The following is a 22,342-nucleotide window of genomic DNA, read 5'->3' on the forward strand; positions in this document are numbered from 1 at the left end:
GCCCTCCGCCCCAAGTGCTCCGGGGTCGTCCCTACACATGTAAATATTGCAGAAAAGGGCTCCCTTATCGCTTCTCGGCCTTATGGCTAAGATCAAAGTGTAGTATCTGTTCTTATCAGCTTAATATCTGATACGTCCCGCATTGCGGGACCAGAATATTAATCTGATTTTTGGACATTGGCGGGGTACCCGGAGTTTACTCCATCCCTGCCGCGGGTTGGCCCGGCATTGCAGTACCGTCGGGATCGGCCCATCATTAAAAAGGTCCACTTAAAAGCTGATGAGAACAGATTGAAGCTTAAATTGATCCGCGAAAATTATTTATTTTCGCACTTGCAAATTTCAGGCGATCCGGCTGGAAAAATATTCGCGAAATTGCATTTTCGCGGAGAGAAGCGATTTTATTCCATGCGAGCGGAGCAAAAGTAATGTAATCCAAATTGAAGCAGCACAACGAAGTATTAAAAGGAATGAATTATTAAAAGGAGAGAAACTTGGGAAGAAAAAAAATCCCATCTGAAGAGAGTCGTCGTCACTTTAAAGTGTAAGTGTAACAATAAATATAATTTTGTGAAAATAATGCAATTATTTTTTCTGCTTTCAATGCAACGTCAACAACAACAACGTCTTGTCTCCTCAGTATTCCATCATTGGAGACGACGACAACTGTTGAAGAGAGGCGCCGGATCACGTTTCAAACTTTGGCGTGTGACGCCCCTTCCTTCCAGCTGTTTACCTCCCCCCCCGAAGAGATGGCGCGCGCGCGCTCCCGGCAAGGAGCGTCATTCAAGACGACCCGACGCGAATCGACTCGCGGAAATAGGCGAGTTCCACTCTTTTACCTTAGTTTTTGAACACCAATCTTTCCACAGAATTTATGCGAAGATAATTCTTGTAAAAGGAGTGTGTGTTTGATGAAAAAAAATTGAACGGAAAAGAAACTCAATACATCGGAGGAAACGACCGATCGCGAGCACTCGGGAAAAATTGGAAAAATCTTTGCAAAAAAATTTTCAGAAATTTTTTGCGAATTTCGCGGAAATCGATGCCCATTTTCGCGATATTTTTCGAGAAAATGGAAAATATAAACAATGGAGAAATCTGGTTTTCCATCTTGTGCAATTGAAAGCGCCACTTTTTTACAGCCTTTTCGATTCCTATTCTCCGATTTGAAGAAAACCCTAATTTGTTTATATTTGAAGAAACCCTAATTTATGTATTTATTTATTTATAAGGAAAGCGTATTTTTACTAATGACGATTAATGCAAAGTAAGTGAACAGCACACGATTTTAAATCTCTACCACACAGGAAGTGAAGTGAAGAGGAAGCCCGTTTTTCGAAAAACTGTCGACCACTGAATACTGGCGAAAAGGGCCCTTTATTACCGTCCTGGATGCCCCCCTCCATTTTCGGAATGTTTGAAAATTGCGCCCGACCTTTCCCGGGAAGCGGGGAGAGAGCTTGCAATACGTCTCGTGTGTCGCTCACAGAGATGGCACGACCTAGCGAAGGACTCCGCGTTGCAATTTACTGTCTCGCCTCCGGACTCCGGGGACGCAATTGCTCCGGCCGTCCTGCCCCCCGCGCCCCCCCAAAACTTTTCTTGCTGCAGGAAAACAAGGAAGCCTTCGGAAACACCCCCGCAGGATCCTACGCGAATTCTCCCCGACCAATGCCACCCCGCGGCGCCTACGCCAATCCTGCGCCCTCCGCCCCAAGTGCTCCGGGGTCGTCCCTACACATGTAAATATTGCAGAAAAGGGCTCCCTTATCGCTTCTCGGCCTTATGGCTAAGATCAAAGTGTAGTATCTGTTCTTATCAGCTTAATATCTGATACGTCCCGCATTGCGGGACCAGAATATTAATCTGATTTTTGGACATTGGCGGGGTACCCGGAGTTTACTCCATCCCTGCCGCGGGTTGGCCCGGCATTGCAGTACCGTCGGGATCGGCCCATCATTAAAAAGGTCCACTTAAAAGCTGATGAGAACAGATTGAAGCTTAAATTGATCCGCGAAAATTATTTATTTTCGCACTTGCAAATTTCAGGCGATCCGGCTGGAAAAATATTCGCGAAATTGCATTTTCGCGGAGAGAAGCGATTTTATTCCATGCGAGCGGAGCAAAAGTAATGTAATCCAAATTGAAGCAGCACAACGAAGTATTAAAAGGAATGAATTATTAAAAGGAGAGAAACTTGGGAAGAAAAAAAATCCCATCTGAAGAGAGTCGTCGTCACTTTAAAGTGTAAGTGTAACAATAAATATAATTTTGTGAAAATAATGCAATTATTTTTTCTGCTTTCAATGCAACGTCAACAACAACAACGTCTTGTCTCCTCAGTATTCCATCATTGGAGACGACGACAACTGTTGAAGAGAGGCGCCGGATCACGTTTCAAACTTTGGCGTGTGACGCCCCTTCCTTCCAGCTGTTTACCTCCCCCCCCGAAGAGATGGCGCGCGCGCGCTCCCGGCAAGGAGCGTCATTCAAGACGACCCGACGCGAATCGACTCGCGGAAATAGGCGAGTTCCACTCTTTTACCTTAGTTTTTGAACACCAATCTTTCCACAGAATTTATGCGAAGATAATTCTTGTAAAAGGAGTGTGTGTTTGATGAAAAAAAATTGAACGGAAAAGAAACTCAATACATCGGAGGAAACGACCGATCGCGAGCACTCGGGAAAAATTGGAAAAATCTTTGCAAAAAAATTTTCAGAAATTTTTTGCGAATTTCGCGGAAATCGATGCCCATTTTCGCGATATTTTTCGAGAAAATGGAAAATATAAACAATGGAGAAATCTGGTTTTCCATCTTGTGCAATTGAAAGCGCCACTTTTTTACAGCCTTTTCGATTCCTATTCTCCGATTTGAAGAAAACCCTAATTTGTTTATATTTGAAGAAACCCTAATTTATGTATTTATTTATTTATAAGGAAAGCGTATTTTTACTAATGACGATTAATGCAAAGTAAGTGAACAGCACACGATTTTAAATCTCTACCACACAGGAAGTGAAGTGAAGAGGAAGCCCGTTTTTCGAAAAACTGTCGACCACTGAATACTGGCGAAAAGGGCCCTTTATTACCGTCCTGGATGCCCCCCTCCATTTTCGGAATGTTTGAAAATTGCGCCCGACCTTTCCCGGGAAGCGGGGAGAGAGCTTGCAATACGTCTCGTGTGTCGCTCACAGAGATGGCACGACCTAGCGAAGGACTCCGCGTTGCAATTTACTGTCTCGCCTCCGGACTCCGGGGACGCAATTGCTCCGGCCGTCCTGCCCCCCGCGCCCCCCCAAAACTTTTCTTGCTGCAGGAAAACAAGGAAGCCTTCGGAAACACCCCCGCAGGATCCTACGCGAATTCTCCCCGACCAATGCCACCCCGCGGCGCCTACGCCAATCCTGCGCCCTCCGCCCCAAGTGCTCCGGGGTCGTCCCTACACATGTAAATATTGCAGAAAAGGGCTCCCTTATCGCTTCTCGGCCTTATGGCTAAGATCAAAGTGTAGTATCTGTTCTTATCAGCTTAATATCTGATACGTCCCGCATTGCGGGACCAGAATATTAATCTGATTTTTGGACATTGGCGGGGTACCCGGAGTTTACTCCATCCCTGCCGCGGGTTGGCCCGGCATTGCAGTACCGTCGGGATCGGCCCATCATTAAAAAGGTCCACTTAAAAGCTGATGAGAACAGATTGAAGCTTAAATTGATCCGCGAAAATTATTTATTTTCGCACTTGCAAATTTCAGGCGATCCGGCTGGAAAAATATTCGCGAAATTGCATTTTCGCGGAGAGAAGCGATTTTATTCCATGCGAGCGGAGCAAAAGTAATGTAATCCAAATTGAAGCAGCACAACGAAGTATTAAAAGGAATGAATTATTAAAAGGAGAGAAACTTGGGAAGAAAAAAAATCCCATCTGAAGAGAGTCGTCGTCACTTTAAAGTGTAAGTGTAACAATAAATATAATTTTGTGAAAATAATGCAATTATTTTTTCTGCTTTCAATGCAACGTCAACAACAACAACGTCTTGTCTCCTCAGTATTCCATCATTGGAGACGACGACAACTGTTGAAGAGAGGCGCCGGATCACGTTTCAAACTTTGGCGTGTGACGCCCCTTCCTTCCAGCTGTTTACCTCCCCCCCCGAAGAGATGGCGCGCGCGCGCTCCCGGCAAGGAGCGTCATTCAAGACGACCCGACGCGAATCGACTCGCGGAAATAGGCGAGTTCCACTCTTTTACCTTAGTTTTTGAACACCAATCTTTCCACAGAATTTATGCGAAGATAATTCTTGTAAAAGGAGTGTGTGTTTGATGAAAAAAAATTGAACGGAAAAGAAACTCAATACATCGGAGGAAACGACCGATCGCGAGCACTCGGGAAAAATTGGAAAAATCTTTGCAAAAAAATTTTCAGAAATTTTTTGCGAATTTCGCGGAAATCGATGCCCATTTTCGCGATATTTTTCGAGAAAATGGAAAATATAAACAATGGAGAAATCTGGTTTTCCATCTTGTGCAATTGAAAGCGCCACTTTTTTACAGCCTTTTCGATTCCTATTCTCCGATTTGAAGAAAACCCTAATTTGTTTATATTTGAAGAAACCCTAATTTATGTATTTATTTATTTATAAGGAAAGCGTATTTTTACTAATGACGATTAATGCAAAGTAAGTGAACAGCACACGATTTTAAATCTCTACCACACAGGAAGTGAAGTGAAGAGGAAGCCCGTTTTTCGAAAAACTGTCGACCACTGAATACTGGCGAAAAGGGCCCTTTATTACCGTCCTGGATGCCCCCCTCCATTTTCGGAATGTTTGAAAATTGCGCCCGACCTTTCCCGGGAAGCGGGGAGAGAGCTTGCAATACGTCTCGTGTGTCGCTCACAGAGATGGCACGACCTAGCGAAGGACTCCGCGTTGCAATTTACTGTCTCGCCTCCGGACTCCGGGGACGCAATTGCTCCGGCCGTCCTGCCCCCCGCGCCCCCCCAAAACTTTTCTTGCTGCAGGAAAACAAGGAAGCCTTCGGAAACACCCCCGCAGGATCCTACGCGAATTCTCCCCGACCAATGCCACCCCGCGGCGCCTACGCCAATCCTGCGCCCTCCGCCCCAAGTGCTCCGGGGTCGTCCCTACACATGTAAATATTGCAGAAAAGGGCTCCCTTATCGCTTCTCGGCCTTATGGCTAAGATCAAAGTGTAGTATCTGTTCTTATCAGCTTAATATCTGATACGTCCCGCATTGCGGGACCAGAATATTAATCTGATTTTTGGACATTGGCGGGGTACCCGGAGTTTACTCCATCCCTGCCGCGGGTTGGCCCGGCATTGCAGTACCGTCGGGATCGGCCCATCATTAAAAAGGTCCACTTAAAAGCTGATGAGAACAGATTGAAGCTTAAATTGATCCGCGAAAATTATTTATTTTCGCACTTGCAAATTTCAGGCGATCCGGCTGGAAAAATATTCGCGAAATTGCATTTTCGCGGAGAGAAGCGATTTTATTCCATGCGAGCGGAGCAAAAGTAATGTAATCCAAATTGAAGCAGCACAACGAAGTATTAAAAGGAATGAATTATTAAAAGGAGAGAAACTTGGGAAGAAAAAAAATCCCATCTGAAGAGAGTCGTCGTCACTTTAAAGTGTAAGTGTAACAATAAATATAATTTTGTGAAAATAATGCAATTATTTTTTCTGCTTTCAATGCAACGTCAACAACAACAACGTCTTGTCTCCTCAGTATTCCATCATTGGAGACGACGACAACTGTTGAAGAGAGGCGCCGGATCACGTTTCAAACTTTGGCGTGTGACGCCCCTTCCTTCCAGCTGTTTACCTCCCCCCCCGAAGAGATGGCGCGCGCGCGCTCCCGGCAAGGAGCGTCATTCAAGACGACCCGACGCGAATCGACTCGCGGAAATAGGCGAGTTCCACTCTTTTACCTTAGTTTTTGAACACCAATCTTTCCACAGAATTTATGCGAAGATAATTCTTGTAAAAGGAGTGTGTGTTTGATGAAAAAAAATTGAACGGAAAAGAAACTCAATACATCGGAGGAAACGACCGATCGCGAGCACTCGGGAAAAATTGGAAAAATCTTTGCAAAAAAATTTTCAGAAATTTTTTGCGAATTTCGCGGAAATCGATGCCCATTTTCGCGATATTTTTCGAGAAAATGGAAAATATAAACAATGGAGAAATCTGGTTTTCCATCTTGTGCAATTGAAAGCGCCACTTTTTTACAGCCTTTTCGATTCCTATTCTCCGATTTGAAGAAAACCCTAATTTGTTTATATTTGAAGAAACCCTAATTTATGTATTTATTTATTTATAAGGAAAGCGTATTTTTACTAATGACGATTAATGCAAAGTAAGTGAACAGCACACGATTTTAAATCTCTACCACACAGGAAGTGAAGTGAAGAGGAAGCCCGTTTTTCGAAAAACTGTCGACCACTGAATACTGGCGAAAAGGGCCCTTTATTACCGTCCTGGATGCCCCCCTCCATTTTCGGAATGTTTGAAAATTGCGCCCGACCTTTCCCGGGAAGCGGGGAGAGAGCTTGCAATACGTCTCGTGTGTCGCTCACAGAGATGGCACGACCTAGCGAAGGACTCCGCGTTGCAATTTACTGTCTCGCCTCCGGACTCCGGGGACGCAATTGCTCCGGCCGTCCTGCCCCCCGCGCCCCCCCAAAACTTTTCTTGCTGCAGGAAAACAAGGAAGCCTTCGGAAACACCCCCGCAGGATCCTACGCGAATTCTCCCCGACCAATGCCACCCCGCGGCGCCTACGCCAATCCTGCGCCCTCCGCCCCAAGTGCTCCGGGGTCGTCCCTACACATGTAAATATTGCAGAAAAGGGCTCCCTTATCGCTTCTCGGCCTTATGGCTAAGATCAAAGTGTAGTATCTGTTCTTATCAGCTTAATATCTGATACGTCCCGCATTGCGGGACCAGAATATTAATCTGATTTTTGGACATTGGCGGGGTACCCGGAGTTTACTCCATCCCTGCCGCGGGTTGGCCCGGCATTGCAGTACCGTCGGGATCGGCCCATCATTAAAAAGGTCCACTTAAAAGCTGATGAGAACAGATTGAAGCTTAAATTGATCCGCGAAAATTATTTATTTTCGCACTTGCAAATTTCAGGCGATCCGGCTGGAAAAATATTCGCGAAATTGCATTTTCGCGGAGAGAAGCGATTTTATTCCATGCGAGCGGAGCAAAAGTAATGTAATCCAAATTGAAGCAGCACAACGAAGTATTAAAAGGAATGAATTATTAAAAGGAGAGAAACTTGGGAAGAAAAAAAATCCCATCTGAAGAGAGTCGTCGTCACTTTAAAGTGTAAGTGTAACAATAAATATAATTTTGTGAAAATAATGCAATTATTTTTTCTGCTTTCAATGCAACGTCAACAACAACAACGTCTTGTCTCCTCAGTATTCCATCATTGGAGACGACGACAACTGTTGAAGAGAGGCGCCGGATCACGTTTCAAACTTTGGCGTGTGACGCCCCTTCCTTCCAGCTGTTTACCTCCCCCCCCGAAGAGATGGCGCGCGCGCGCTCCCGGCAAGGAGCGTCATTCAAGACGACCCGACGCGAATCGACTCGCGGAAATAGGCGAGTTCCACTCTTTTACCTTAGTTTTTGAACACCAATCTTTCCACAGAATTTATGCGAAGATAATTCTTGTAAAAGGAGTGTGTGTTTGATGAAAAAAAATTGAACGGAAAAGAAACTCAATACATCGGAGGAAACGACCGATCGCGAGCACTCGGGAAAAATTGGAAAAATCTTTGCAAAAAAATTTTCAGAAATTTTTTGCGAATTTCGCGGAAATCGATGCCCATTTTCGCGATATTTTTCGAGAAAATGGAAAATATAAACAATGGAGAAATCTGGTTTTCCATCTTGTGCAATTGAAAGCGCCACTTTTTTACAGCCTTTTCGATTCCTATTCTCCGATTTGAAGAAAACCCTAATTTGTTTATATTTGAAGAAACCCTAATTTATGTATTTATTTATTTATAAGGAAAGCGTATTTTTACTAATGACGATTAATGCAAAGTAAGTGAACAGCACACGATTTTAAATCTCTACCACACAGGAAGTGAAGTGAAGAGGAAGCCCGTTTTTCGAAAAACTGTCGACCACTGAATACTGGCGAAAAGGGCCCTTTATTACCGTCCTGGATGCCCCCCTCCATTTTCGGAATGTTTGAAAATTGCGCCCGACCTTTCCCGGGAAGCGGGGAGAGAGCTTGCAATACGTCTCGTGTGTCGCTCACAGAGATGGCACGACCTAGCGAAGGACTCCGCGTTGCAATTTACTGTCTCGCCTCCGGACTCCGGGGACGCAATTGCTCCGGCCGTCCTGCCCCCCGCGCCCCCCCAAAACTTTTCTTGCTGCAGGAAAACAAGGAAGCCTTCGGAAACACCCCCGCAGGATCCTACGCGAATTCTCCCCGACCAATGCCACCCCGCGGCGCCTACGCCAATCCTGCGCCCTCCGCCCCAAGTGCTCCGGGGTCGTCCCTACACATGTAAATATTGCAGAAAAGGGCTCCCTTATCGCTTCTCGGCCTTATGGCTAAGATCAAAGTGTAGCAGCCGTCCCAACTCACCATCCAGGGGGCGGCCATTTCCAGCCTGAAGGACGGCGAAGCGTACCGGTACCTCGGGGTCCCGTTCGGGTTCCATGTGGACCAGACCCCCGAGGAGGACCTGGTGCGCTTGGGCGAGGACGTCAAGAAGATCGACGAGTCACTCCTCGCCCCGTGGCAGAAGATCGCCGCGACCAACATCTTCCTTCTGCCCAGGCTGGAATTCATCTTGCGGGCTGGTAACGTTAAAAAGAAGAACTTGACTGACATCGACAAGAGGCTGAAGGCCTGCGCAAAGGGCTGGCTCCATTTGCCCAAAAGGGCATCGCCTGAGATGGTCTTCATTGGCCATCAACACGGCGGCGCAGGTCTTCTCCCTCTTTCCGACTTGACTGACATATTGACCATCGTGCAGGGATATCGACTCCTCCATTCCCGTGACCCCAACGTGAGAGTGCTCGCCTGGGGTCGCCTGAAGGAGGTAGTGCGGAGGAAGCTGAGGAGACCGCCAACCACCGGTGATCTCGCGGAGTACCTTAGCGGTAGTCTACGGGATGACTTTGGAAGGGAAAGCGGCGACTTCAGTTCCCTCTTCACGCAGGTTCGCTCCGCGTCACGCCGTATCGCCGCGCGCATAGGCTTGAGCTGGAGATGGTCGGACGAGCTAAGGGAGATGCAGATTTCGTTCCGGGACATGAATGACGGGGCTGAAGACCGCCCCCCCTTCATCAGGGTTCCTCCGAAGGCCGTAAGGCAACTGACGGGTGCCCTGAAGATCGCGGTGCGGCGCTACTACCTGAACAAGGTAAGCGCCAAGCCCGATCAAGGGAAAGTCATTCGTGCCTCGGCGAAATCTGAAGCCTCCAATCACTTCCTGGCAGGAGGGAGATACACCAGGTTTTGTGATTGGAGGTTCATCTTTAGGGCTCGGCTCGATCTGCTCCCGCTCAATGCCTGTCGCCGTTGGGAAACCAACGGGGACAAGCGGTGTCGGCGATGTGGCTACGCGGAGGAGACCCTGCCCCACGTCGTTAATCACTGCACGATGCACTCAAGGACGTGGCAGCATAGACATAATGCTGTCCAAGACCGACTACACAGGGCTCTGATTGGACGCCGGGGAAAAGGTGACGATGAAATCAGAGTCAACAAACAAGTACCTGGCACTGACTCGACTCTTAGACCAGACCTGGTTATAACTAACCAGGCCGACAAGACTGTGACATTGATCGACGTAGCAGTGCCGTTCGAGAACAACGAGGGAGCTCTGCTGGCAGCCAGGACCGCGAAGGAGGAGAAGTACGCCGCCCTGGCAGAGACCATCCGCCAGCAGGGATACCGGTCATCGGTCGCCGCCATCGTCGTGGGAAGCCTGGGGACGTGGGACTCGCAGAACGACCCCGTCCTGAAGTCCCTGGGCCTACCTCGACGATTCTGCACCACCATGCGGCGACTGATGGTCAGCGACGTCATCCGCTGGACCCGGGACTGCTACGTCGAACACATCACGGGACATAGACAGTATGAAGACGGCTCCGGAGGCTGAAAAGGAAAGGACAAAAGTGAAGTCGTGTAAAATCATTTCCCCCCCTCTTTCCATACTTCTTCATTGTAAAACCTTTCTCTGTCCCCTTTCTCTTTTATTTACTCTATGAGCCATAGTGTATGAATGGCCACGCCGTGGTGTATAAACGGCCCCCCCCAAAAGTGTAAACCCTCCCCGTGAGAGACTTAAACATATAAAACATTTTATAAAAAAAAACACTCGTGCGAGAAGCCTATATTATTATAATATTTCCCCAAAACAAAGGGGCAAAAAGACTTGTTCCCCGGCTCCCTCATTTGGAGGGAGCCGGTCATGTATAAATTATATATTAATTATAAGTTGCTTAAAACTCTGTATGAAAGAATTTTCAAATAAACATTTTAAATCTGTTCTTATCAGCTTAATATCTGATACGTCCCGCATTGCGGGACCAGAATATTAATCTGATTTTTGGACATTGGCGGGGTACCCGGAGTTTACTCCATCCCTGCCGCGGGTTGGCCCGGCATTGCAGTACCGTCGGGATCGGCCCATCATTAAAAAGGTCCACTTAAAAGCTGATGAGAACAGATTGAAGCTTAAATTGATCCGCGAAAATTATTTATTTTCGCACTTGCAAATTTCAGGCGATCCGGCTGGAAAAATATTCGCGAAATTGCATTTTCGCGGAGAGAAGCGATTTTATTCCATGCGAGCGGAGCAAAAGTAATGTAATCCAAATTGAAGCAGCACAACGAAGTATTAAAAGGAATGAATTATTAAAAGGAGAGAAACTTGGGAAGAAAAAAAATCCCATCTGAAGAGAGTCGTCGTCACTTTAAAGTGTAAGTGTAACAATAAATATAATTTTGTGAAAATAATGCAATTATTTTTTCTGCTTTCAATGCAACGTCAACAACAACAACGTCTTGTCTCCTCAGTATTCCATCATTGGAGACGACGACAACTGTTGAAGAGAGGCGCCGGATCACGTTTCAAACTTTGGCGTGTGACGCCCCTTCCTTCCAGCTGTTTACCTCCCCCCCCGAAGAGATGGCGCGCGCGCGCTCCCGGCAAGGAGCGTCATTCAAGACGACCCGACGCGAATCGACTCGCGGAAATAGGCGAGTTCCACTCTTTTACCTTAGTTTTTGAACACCAATCTTTCCACAGAATTTATGCGAAGATAATTCTTGTAAAAGGAGTGTGTGTTTGATGAAAAAAAATTGAACGGAAAAGAAACTCAATACATCGGAGGAAACGACCGATCGCGAGCACTCGGGAAAAATTGGAAAAATCTTTGCAAAAAAATTTTCAGAAATTTTTTGCGAATTTCGCGGAAATCGATGCCCATTTTCGCGATATTTTTCGAGAAAATGGAAAATATAAACAATGGAGAAATCTGGTTTTCCATCTTGTGCAATTGAAAGCGCCACTTTTTTACAGCCTTTTCGATTCCTATTCTCCGATTTGAAGAAAACCCTAATTTGTTTATATTTGAAGAAACCCTAATTTATGTATTTATTTATTTATAAGGAAAGCGTATTTTTACTAATGACGATTAATGCAAAGTAAGTGAACAGCACACGATTTTAAATCTCTACCACACAGGAAGTGAAGTGAAGAGGAAGCCCGTTTTTCGAAAAACTGTCGACCACTGAATACTGGCGAAAAGGGCCCTTTATTACCGTCCTGGATGCCCCCCTCCATTTTCGGAATGTTTGAAAATTGCGCCCGACCTTTCCCGGGAAGCGGGGAGAGAGCTTGCAATACGTCTCGTGTGTCGCTCACAGAGATGGCACGACCTAGCGAAGGACTCCGCGTTGCAATTTACTGTCTCGCCTCCGGACTCCGGGGACGCAATTGCTCCGGCCGTCCTGCCCCCCGCGCCCCCCCAAAACTTTTCTTGCTGCAGGAAAACAAGGAAGCCTTCGGAAACACCCCCGCAGGATCCTACGCGAATTCTCCCCGACCAATGCCACCCCGCGGCGCCTACGCCAATCCTGCGCCCTCCGCCCCAAGTGCTCCGGGGTCGTCCCTACACATGTAAATATTGCAGAAAAGGGCTCCCTTATCGCTTCTCGGCCTTATGGCTAAGATCAAAGTGTAGTATCTGTTCTTATCAGCTTAATATCTGATACGTCCCGCATTGCGGGACCAGAATATTAATCTGATTTTTGGACATTGGCGGGGTACCCGGAGTTTACTCCATCCCTGCCGCGGGTTGGCCCGGCATTGCAGTACCGTCGGGATCGGCCCATCATTAAAAAGGTCCACTTAAAAGCTGATGAGAACAGATTGAAGCTTAAATTGATCCGCGAAAATTATTTATTTTCGCACTTGCAAATTTCAGGCGATCCGGCTGGAAAAATATTCGCGAAATTGCATTTTCGCGGAGAGAAGCGATTTTATTCCATGCGAGCGGAGCAAAAGTAATGTAATCCAAATTGAAGCAGCACAACGAAGTATTAAAAGGAATGAATTATTAAAAGGAGAGAAACTTGGGAAGAAAAAAAATCCCATCTGAAGAGAGTCGTCGTCACTTTAAAGTGTAAGTGTAACAATAAATATAATTTTGTGAAAATAATGCAATTATTTTTTCTGCTTTCAATGCAACGTCAACAACAACAACGTCTTGTCTCCTCAGTATTCCATCATTGGAGACGACGACAACTGTTGAAGAGAGGCGCCGGATCACGTTTCAAACTTTGGCGTGTGACGCCCCTTCCTTCCAGCTGTTTACCTCCCCCCCCGAAGAGATGGCGCGCGCGCGCTCCCGGCAAGGAGCGTCATTCAAGACGACCCGACGCGAATCGACTCGCGGAAATAGGCGAGTTCCACTCTTTTACCTTAGTTTTTGAACACCAATCTTTCCACAGAATTTATGCGAAGATAATTCTTGTAAAAGGAGTGTGTGTTTGATGAAAAAAAATTGAACGGAAAAGAAACTCAATACATCGGAGGAAACGACCGATCGCGAGCACTCGGGAAAAATTGGAAAAATCTTTGCAAAAAAATTTTCAGAAATTTTTTGCGAATTTCGCGGAAATCGATGCCCATTTTCGCGATATTTTTCGAGAAAATGGAAAATATAAACAATGGAGAAATCTGGTTTTCCATCTTGTGCAATTGAAAGCGCCACTTTTTTACAGCCTTTTCGATTCCTATTCTCCGATTTGAAGAAAACCCTAATTTGTTTATATTTGAAGAAACCCTAATTTATGTATTTATTTATTTATAAGGAAAGCGTATTTTTACTAATGACGATTAATGCAAAGTAAGTGAACAGCACACGATTTTAAATCTCTACCACACAGGAAGTGAAGTGAAGAGGAAGCCCGTTTTTCGAAAAACTGTCGACCACTGAATACTGGCGAAAAGGGCCCTTTATTACCGTCCTGGATGCCCCCCTCCATTTTCGGAATGTTTGAAAATTGCGCCCGACCTTTCCCGGGAAGCGGGGAGAGAGCTTGCAATACGTCTCGTGTGTCGCTCACAGAGATGGCACGACCTAGCGAAGGACTCCGCGTTGCAATTTACTGTCTCGCCTCCGGACTCCGGGGACGCAATTGCTCCGGCCGTCCTGCCCCCCGCGCCCCCCCAAAACTTTTCTTGCTGCAGGAAAACAAGGAAGCCTTCGGAAACACCCCCGCAGGATCCTACGCGAATTCTCCCCGACCAATGCCACCCCGCGGCGCCTACGCCAATCCTGCGCCCTCCGCCCCAAGTGCTCCGGGGTCGTCCCTACACATGTAAATATTGCAGAAAAGGGCTCCCTTATCGCTTCTCGGCCTTATGGCTAAGATCAAAGTGTAGTATCTGTTCTTATCAGCTTAATATCTGATACGTCCCGCATTGCGGGACCAGAATATTAATCTGATTTTTGGACATTGGCGGGGTACCCGGAGTTTACTCCATCCCTGCCGCGGGTTGGCCCGGCATTGCAGTACCGTCGGGATCGGCCCATCATTAAAAAGGTCCACTTAAAAGCTGATGAGAACAGATTGAAGCTTAAATTGATCCGCGAAAATTATTTATTTTCGCACTTGCAAATTTCAGGCGATCCGGCTGGAAAAATATTCGCGAAATTGCATTTTCGCGGAGAGAAGCGATTTTATTCCATGCGAGCGGAGCAAAAGTAATGTAATCCAAATTGAAGCAGCACAACGAAGTATTAAAAGGAATGAATTATTAAAAGGAGAGAAACTTGGGAAGAAAAAAAATCCCATCTGAAGAGAGTCGTCGTCACTTTAAAGTGTAAGTGTAACAATAAATATAATTTTGTGAAAATAATGCAATTATTTTTTCTGCTTTCAATGCAACGTCAACAACAACAACGTCTTGTCTCCTCAGTATTCCATCATTGGAGACGACGACAACTGTTGAAGAGAGGCGCCGGATCACGTTTCAAACTTTGGCGTGTGACGCCCCTTCCTTCCAGCTGTTTACCTCCCCCCCCGAAGAGATGGCGCGCGCGCGCTCCCGGCAAGGAGCGTCATTCAAGACGACCCGACGCGAATCGACTCGCGGAAATAGGCGAGTTCCACTCTTTTACCTTAGTTTTTGAACACCAATCTTTCCACAGAATTTATGCGAAGATAATTCTTGTAAAAGGAGTGTGTGTTTGATGAAAAAAAATTGAACGGAAAAGAAACTCAATACATCGGAGGAAACGACCGATCGCGAGCACTCGGGAAAAATTGGAAAAATCTTTGCAAAAAAATTTTCAGAAATTTTTTGCGAATTTCGCGGAAATCGATGCCCATTTTCGCGATATTTTTCGAGAAAATGGAAAATATAAACAATGGAGAAATCTGGTTTTCCATCTTGTGCAATTGAAAGCGCCACTTTTTTACAGCCTTTTCGATTCCTATTCTCCGATTTGAAGAAAACCCTAATTTGTTTATATTTGAAGAAACCCTAATTTATGTATTTATTTATTTATAAGGAAAGCGTATTTTTACTAATGACGATTAATGCAAAGTAAGTGAACAGCACACGATTTTAAATCTCTACCACACAGGAAGTGAAGTGAAGAGGAAGCCCGTTTTTCGAAAAACTGTCGACCACTGAATACTGGCGAAAAGGGCCCTTTATTACCGTCCTGGATGCCCCCCTCCATTTTCGGAATGTTTGAAAATTGCGCCCGACCTTTCCCGGGAAGCGGGGAGAGAGCTTGCAATACGTCTCGTGTGTCGCTCACAGAGATGGCACGACCTAGCGAAGGACTCCGCGTTGCAATTTACTGTCTCGCCTCCGGACTCCGGGGACGCAATTGCTCCGGCCGTCCTGCCCCCCGCGCCCCCCCAAAACTTTTCTTGCTGCAGGAAAACAAGGAAGCCTTCGGAAACACCCCCGCAGGATCCTACGCGAATTCTCCCCGACCAATGCCACCCCGCGGCGCCTACGCCAATCCTGCGCCCTCCGCCCCAAGTGCTCCGGGGTCGTCCCTACACATGTAAATATTGCAGAAAAGGGCTCCCTTATCGCTTCTCGGCCTTATGGCTAAGATCAAAGTGTAGTATCTGTTCTTATCAGCTTAATATCTGATACGTCCCGCATTGCGGGACCAGAATATTAATCTGATTTTTGGACATTGGCGGGGTACCCGGAGTTTACTCCATCCCTGCCGCGGGTTGGCCCGGCATTGCAGTACCGTCGGGATCGGCCCATCATTAAAAAGGTCCACTTAAAAGCTGATGAGAACAGATTGAAGCTTAAATTGATCCGCGAAAATTATTTATTTTCGCACTTGCAAATTTCAGGCGATCCGGCTGGAAAAATATTCGCGAAATTGCATTTTCGCGGAGAGAAGCGATTTTATTCCATGCGAGCGGAGCAAAAGTAATGTAATCCAAATTGAAGCAGCACAACGAAGTATTAAAAGGAATGAATTATTAAAAGGAGAGAAACTTGGGAAGAAAAAAAATCCCATCTGAAGAGAGTCGTCGTCACTTTAAAGTGTAAGTGTAACAATAAATATAATTTTGTGAAAATAATGCAATTATTTTTTCTGCTTTCAATGCAACGTCAACAACAACAACGTCTTGTCTCCTCAGTATTCCATCATTGGAGACGACGACAACTGTTGAAGAGAGGCGCCGGATCACGTTTCAAACTTTGGCGTGTGACGCCCCTTCCTTCCAGCTGTTTACCTCCCCCCCCGAAGAGATGGCGCGCGCGCGCTCCCGGCAAGGAGCGTCATTCAAGACGACCCGACGCGAATCGACTCGCGGAAATAGGCGAGTTCCACTCTTTTACCTTAGTTTTTGAACACCAATCTTTCCACAGAATTTATGCGAAGATAATTCTTGTAAAAGGAGTGTGTGTTTGATGAAAAAAAATTGAACGGAAAAGAAACTCAATACATCGGAGGAAACGACCGATCGCGAGCACTCGGGAAAAATTGGAAAAATCTTTGCAAAAAAATTTTCAGAAATTTTTTGCGAATTTCGCGGAAATCGATGCCCATTTTCGCGATATTTTTCGAGAAAATGGAAAATATAAACAATGGAGAAATCTGGTTTTCCATCTTGTGCAATTGAAAGCGCCACTTTTTTACAGCCTTTTCGATTCCTATTCTCCGATTTGAAGAAAACCCTAATTTGTTTATATTTGAAGAAACCCTAATTTATGTATTTATTTATTTATAAGGAAAGCGTATTTTTACTAATGACGATTAATGCAAAGTAAGTGAACAGCACACGATTTTAAATCTCTACCACACAGGAAGTGAAGTGAAGAGGAAGCCCGTTTTTCGAAAAACTGTCGACCACTGAATACTGGCGAAAAGGGCCCTTTATTACCGTCCTGGATGCCCCCCTCCATTTTCGGAATGTTTGAAAATTGCGCCCGACCTTTCCCGGGAAGCGGGGAGAGAGCTTGCAATACGTCTCGTGTGTCGCTCACAGAGATGGCACGACCTAGCGAAGGACTCCGCGTTGCAATTTACTGTCTCGCCTCCGGACTCCGGGGACGCAATTGCTCCGGCCGTCCTGCCCCCCGCGCCCCCCCAAAACTTTTCTTGCTGCAGGAAAACAAGGAAGCCTTCGGAAACACCCCCGCAGGATCCTACGCGAATTCTCCCCGACCAATGCCACCCCGCGGCGCCTACGCCAATCCTGCGCCCTCCGCCCCAAGTGCTCCGGGGTCGTCCCTACACATGTAAATATTGCAGAAAAGGGCTCCCTTATCGCTTCTCGGCCTTATGGCTAAGATCAAAGTGTAGTATCTGTTCTTATCAGCTTAATATCTGATACGTCCCGCATTGCGGGACCAGAATATTAATCTGATTTTTGGACATTGGCGGGGTACCCGGAGTTTACTCCATCCCTGCCGCGGGTTGGCCCGGCATTGCAGTACCGTCGGGATCGGCCCATCATTAAAAAGGTCCACTTAAAAGCTGATGAGAACAGATTGAAGCTTAAATTGATCCGCGAAAATTATTTATTTTCGCACTTGCAAATTTCAGGCGATCCGGCTGGAAAAATATTCGCGAAATTGCATTTTCGCGGAGAGAAGCGATTTTATTCCATGCGAGCGGAGCAAAAGTAATGTAATCCAAATTGAAGCAGCACAACGAAGTATTAAAAGGAATGAATTATTAAAAGGAGAGAAACTTGGGAAGAAAAAAAATCCCATCTGAAGAGAGTCGTCGTCACTTTAAAGTGTAAGTGTAACAATAAATATAATTTTGTGAAAATAATGCAATTATTTTTTCTGCTTTCAATGCAACGTCAACAACAACAACGTCTTGTCTCCTCAGTATTCCATCATTGGAGACGACGACAACTGTTGAAGAGAGGCGCCGGATCACGTTTCAAACTTTGGCGTGTGACGCCCCTTCCTTCCAGCTGTTTACCTCCCCCCCCGAAGAGATGGCGCGCGCGCGCTCCCGGCAAGGAGCGTCATTCAAGACGACCCGACGCGAATCGACTCGCGGAAATAGGCGAGTTCCACTCTTTTACCTTAGTTTTTGAACACCAATCTTTCCACAGAATTTATGCGAAGATAATTCTTGTAAAAGGAGTGTGTGTTTGATGAAAAAAAATTGAACGGAAAAGAAACTCAATACATCGGAGGAAACGACCGATCGCGAGCACTCGGGAAAAATTGGAAAAATCTTTGCAAAAAAATTTTCAGAAATTTTTTGCGAATTTCGCGGAAATCGATGCCCATTTTCGCGATATTTTTCGAGAAAATGGAAAATATAAACAATGGAGAAATCTGGTTTTCCATCTTGTGCAATTGAAAGCGCCACTTTTTTACAGCCTTTTCGATTCCTATTCTCCGATTTGAAGAAAACCCTAATTTGTTTATATTTGAAGAAACCCTAATTTATGTATTTATTTATTTATAAGGAAAGCGTATTTTTACTAATGACGATTAATGCAAAGTAAGTGAACAGCACACGATTTTAAATCTCTACCACACAGGAAGTGAAGTGAAGAGGAAGCCCGTTTTTCGAAAAACTGTCGACCACTGAATACTGGCGAAAAGGGCCCTTTATTACCGTCCTGGATGCCCCCCTCCATTTTCGGAATGTTTGAAAATTGCGCCCGACCTTTCCCGGGAAGCGGGGAGAGAGCTTGCAATACGTCTCGTGTGTCGCTCACAGAGATGGCACGACCTAGCGAAGGACTCCGCGTTGCAATTTACTGTCTCGCCTCCGGACTCCGGGGACGCAATTGCTCCGGCCGTCCTGCCCCCCGCGCCCCCCCAAAACTTTTCTTGCTGCAGGAAAACAAGGAAGCCTTCGGAAACACCCCCGCAGGATCCTACGCGAATTCTCCCCGACCAATGCCACCCCGCGGCGCCTACGCCAATCCTGCGCCCTCCGCCCCAAGTGCTCCGGGGTCGTCCCTACACATGTAAATATTGCAGAAAAGGGCTCCCTTATCGCTTCTCGGCCTTATGGCTAAGATCAAAGTGTAGTATCTGTTCTTATCAGCTTAATATCTGATACGTCCCGCATTGCGGGACCAGAATATTAATCTGATTTTTGGACATTGGCGGGGTACCCGGAGTTTACTCCATCCCTGCCGCGGGTTGGCCCGGCATTGCAGTACCGTCGGGATCGGCCCATCATTAAAAAGGTCCACTTAAAAGCTGATGAGAACAGATTGAAGCTTAAATTGATCCGCGAAAATTATTTATTTTCGCACTTGCAAATTTCAGGCGATCCGGCTGGAAAAATATTCGCGAAATTGCATTTTCGCGGAGAGAAGCGATTTTATTCCATGCGAGCGGAGCAAAAGTAATGTAATCCAAATTGAAGCAGCACAACGAAGTATTAAAAGGAATGAATTATTAAAAGGAGAGAAACTTGGGAAGAAAAAAAATCCCATCTGAAGAGAGTCGTCGTCACTTTAAAGTGTAAGTGTAACAATAAATATAATTTTGTGAAAATAATGCAATTATTTTTTCTGCTTTCAATGCAACGTCAACAACAACAACGTCTTGTCTCCTCAGTATTCCATCATTGGAGACGACGACAACTGTTGAAGAGAGGCGCCGGATCACGTTTCAAACTTTGGCGTGTGACGCCCCTTCCTTCCAGCTGTTTACCTCCCCCCCCGAAGAGATGGCGCGCGCGCGCTCCCGGCAAGGAGCGTCATTCAAGACGACCCGACGCGAATCGACTCGCGGAAATAGGCGAGTTCCACTCTTTTACCTTAGTTTTTGAACACCAATCTTTCCACAGAATTTATGCGAAGATAATTCTTGTAAAAGGAGTGTGTGTTTGATGAAAAAAAATTGAACGGAAAAGAAACTCAATACATCGGAGGAAACGACCGATCGCGAGCACTCGGGAAAAATTGGAAAAATCTTTGCAAAAAAATTTTCAGAAATTTTTTGCGAATTTCGCGGAAATCGATGCCCATTTTCGCGATATTTTTCGAGAAAATGGAAAATATAAACAATGGAGAAATCTGGTTTTCCATCTTGTGCAATTGAAAGCGCCACTTTTTTACAGCCTTTTCGATTCCTATTCTCCGATTTGAAGAAAACCCTAATTTGTTTATATTTGAAGAAACCCTAATTTATGTATTTATTTATTTATAAGGAAAGCGTATTTTTACTAATGACGATTAATGCAAAGTAAGTGAACAGCACACGATTTTAAATCTCTACCACACAGGAAGTGAAGTGAAGAGGAAGCCCGTTTTTCGAAAAACTGTCGACCACTGAATACTGGCGAAAAGGGCCCTTTATTACCGTCCTGGATGCCCCCCTCCATTTTCGGAATGTTTGAAAATTGCGCCCGACCTTTCCCGGGAAGCGGGGAGAGAGCTTGCAATACGTCTCGTGTGTCGCTCACAGAGATGGCACGACCTAGCGAAGGACTCCGCGTTGCAATTTACTGTCTCGCCTCCGGACTCCGGGGACGCAATTGCTCCGGCCGTCCTGCCCCCCGCGCCCCCCCAAAACTTTTCTTGCTGCAGGAAAACAAGGAAGCCTTCGGAAACACCCCCGCAGGATCCTACGCGAATTCTCCCCGACCAATGCCACCCCGCGGCGCCTACGCCAATCCTGCGCCCTCCGCCCCAAGTGCTCCGGGGTCGTCCCTACACATGTAAATATTGCAGAAAAGGGCTCCCTTATCGCTTCTCGGCCTTATGGCTAAGATCAAAGTGTAGTATCTGTTCTTATCAGCTTAATCCCCTTAACTTTCTTCTTTTTCGCCCGCCAAATTCAAATTTTTAAATGAACAGATCTACCGCTTTTGGACCTTTCTTGCCTCTCTGAGGAATCCCGGACGGGCCCCGACCAACGGTAAGCCCCCCGGGACACTCCCAGAGGGAAGGGGCAACAGGACACTAGGCGCCTGCTCTGCCCAGTAGCCCCTCTTTCGACCCCCGATGGCCCCACGGTCCATTGCCTCTTCAAGGCGGACCGTGGGACCCACCGCCCCCTCAGGGCTCCCCGGTCGCTCACGGACCGTTCCCCACGCCCACTTGGGGTGATAACCTCCCCGGGCTCGACGCCGGGCCCCTAAGGCCCGGCGCAGGCCCCCGCCCCCGGTGCACCGCCGGGTCCCTTCAGGACCGGTAGGCTGAGCACCGGACGTTCCCCGGCCCCCGGTGCACTGCCAGGTCCCCTCCGGACCGGTAGCTTGAGCACCGAGGCCCCCGGACCCCCTCAGGGCCCCCGGGAGCACCCTCCGTCGATCCCGTACGGATCGGCGCAGAGCGGGTGATTTGAACGGCGCGCGGTTTCCTTTTCGGCCGCGACGCCGGTCAAGCGACCGTTCGGCGCGCTTCACGCCCGATCGGTTCGATTGACCCCCTCCCCCCCGTCCGGTATTTGTGGAAGACTTCATCTTCCACAAAACCGTCATTTCAAAACCCCGGTAAATTCAAATTTCCTCCCGATCCCACCCATACGGGCCGAGAAGCGGGTTGAGCGCCTTCAGCGCCATCCCTCGGCGGCCGCCTGGACTTCATTCAGGTGGACGCCACGCGCTTAATTTAAATTTGTATTTTTGAAAATTTTCGTTCCGCAGTCCCTCAGACCGCGGAAAAGCCCTCCGTCGCCCCCCTTGGCCTTCAGCATTTATATCTTTTGAATTTTTTTGTGTCCTTAAAAGGACAATTTTCAAAACAACGTTCCACGGTCCTTCAGGCCGTGGAATATCGTCCGCCAGGCCCCGTTTGTGCCATGACTTAACGCCCTCCCATGCCCCCACGTCCTCCCCGTAAAAACGGGGGGGCGGGGGCCGTTAGAAAAGCACCATCGCGTGCTAGTTCCTCCGCCCCCCCCTCCTCCTCTCGCACTCCGCGGAGGAGGAAAGTCGAGGCGTCAGAGCCCGACTCCTCCCCTCCCCATACACCACCGGACGGCGCGTCCGAAAGCGCTTCGGCGCGTAGGACGCGTCGCCCGCGGAAAATCATACACTATGGCTCCCCCGTTTCTTCTTCTTCTTCTTCTCCATCCGGCGTCCGAAAGCCTTCCCTTGAGACCTTCTCCCCGCTCTCGGACGTCACCTATTCTCCCCCCAAGTCCCGTTCTTCTTCCCCTCTCTCCCTCGACGACTTCACGACGCCTCCGGATTCTTCTTCGTCCAGACGTCCGGCGCTGGATTCTCCCCCCCCGATTCCCCCGACTGCCCCCGCCCCCCAAACGACTGACAGGGTCCCGGCGCTTCTCCTGACCGGCACCGCGGTGTCGGCCAGGAGAATCGACAA

At 47.2% G+C, this 22,342-nt stretch overlaps 11 non-coding genes and 1 pseudogene across 11 annotated transcripts; all 12 read left to right on the plus strand.

Moving 5' to 3' along the window:
- The first annotated feature begins 66 nt into the window (after window positions 1-66).
- LOC139693147 (U2 spliceosomal RNA) lies at window positions 67-259 on the plus strand. The gene has a single exon (XR_011701991.1). It is a non-coding gene; the product is annotated as a U2 spliceosomal RNA (small nuclear RNA).
- A 1,513-nt stretch (window positions 260-1,772) lies between these two features.
- On the plus strand, window positions 1,773-1,965 carry LOC139693148 (U2 spliceosomal RNA). The gene has a single exon (XR_011701992.1). It is a non-coding gene; the product is annotated as a U2 spliceosomal RNA (small nuclear RNA).
- Window positions 1,966-3,478: 1,513 nt separating this feature from the next.
- Window positions 3,479-3,671, plus strand: LOC139693149 (U2 spliceosomal RNA). The gene has a single exon (XR_011701993.1). It is a non-coding gene; the product is annotated as a U2 spliceosomal RNA (small nuclear RNA).
- Window positions 3,672-5,184: 1,513 nt separating this feature from the next.
- LOC139693150 (U2 spliceosomal RNA) lies at window positions 5,185-5,377 on the plus strand. The gene has a single exon (XR_011701994.1). It is a non-coding gene; the product is annotated as a U2 spliceosomal RNA (small nuclear RNA).
- A 1,513-nt stretch (window positions 5,378-6,890) lies between these two features.
- LOC139693152 (U2 spliceosomal RNA) lies at window positions 6,891-7,083 on the plus strand. Its single transcript, XR_011701996.1, has one exon. It is a non-coding gene; the product is annotated as a U2 spliceosomal RNA (small nuclear RNA).
- A 3,437-nt stretch (window positions 7,084-10,520) lies between these two features.
- LOC139693178 (U2 spliceosomal RNA) lies at window positions 10,521-10,714 on the plus strand. Its single transcript, XR_011702021.1, has one exon. It is a non-coding gene; the product is annotated as a U2 spliceosomal RNA (small nuclear RNA).
- Window positions 10,715-12,227: 1,513 nt separating this feature from the next.
- On the plus strand, window positions 12,228-12,420 carry LOC139693153 (U2 spliceosomal RNA). The gene has a single exon (XR_011701997.1). It is a non-coding gene; the product is annotated as a U2 spliceosomal RNA (small nuclear RNA).
- A 1,513-nt stretch (window positions 12,421-13,933) lies between these two features.
- LOC139693154 (U2 spliceosomal RNA) lies at window positions 13,934-14,126 on the plus strand. The gene has a single exon (XR_011701998.1). It is a non-coding gene; the product is annotated as a U2 spliceosomal RNA (small nuclear RNA).
- Window positions 14,127-15,639: 1,513 nt separating this feature from the next.
- On the plus strand, window positions 15,640-15,832 carry LOC139693155 (U2 spliceosomal RNA). The gene has a single exon (XR_011701999.1). It is a non-coding gene; the product is annotated as a U2 spliceosomal RNA (small nuclear RNA).
- A 1,513-nt stretch (window positions 15,833-17,345) lies between these two features.
- Window positions 17,346-17,538, plus strand: LOC139693156 (U2 spliceosomal RNA). Its single transcript, XR_011702000.1, has one exon. It is a non-coding gene; the product is annotated as a U2 spliceosomal RNA (small nuclear RNA).
- Window positions 17,539-19,051: 1,513 nt separating this feature from the next.
- LOC139693157 (U2 spliceosomal RNA) lies at window positions 19,052-19,244 on the plus strand. Its single transcript, XR_011702001.1, has one exon. It is a non-coding gene; the product is annotated as a U2 spliceosomal RNA (small nuclear RNA).
- Window positions 19,245-20,757: 1,513 nt separating this feature from the next.
- On the plus strand, window positions 20,758-20,891 carry LOC139693138 (U2 spliceosomal RNA; annotated as a pseudogene).
- Window positions 20,892-22,342: the final 1,451 nt, after the last annotated feature.

The sequence above is a fragment of the Hetaerina americana genome, unplaced genomic scaffold (genome assembly GCF_022747635.1).
Source record: "Hetaerina americana unplaced genomic scaffold, ioHetAmer1.1.p SCAF_447, whole genome shotgun sequence".
Classification (NCBI taxonomy): domain Eukaryota; kingdom Metazoa; phylum Arthropoda; class Insecta; order Odonata; family Calopterygidae; genus Hetaerina; species Hetaerina americana.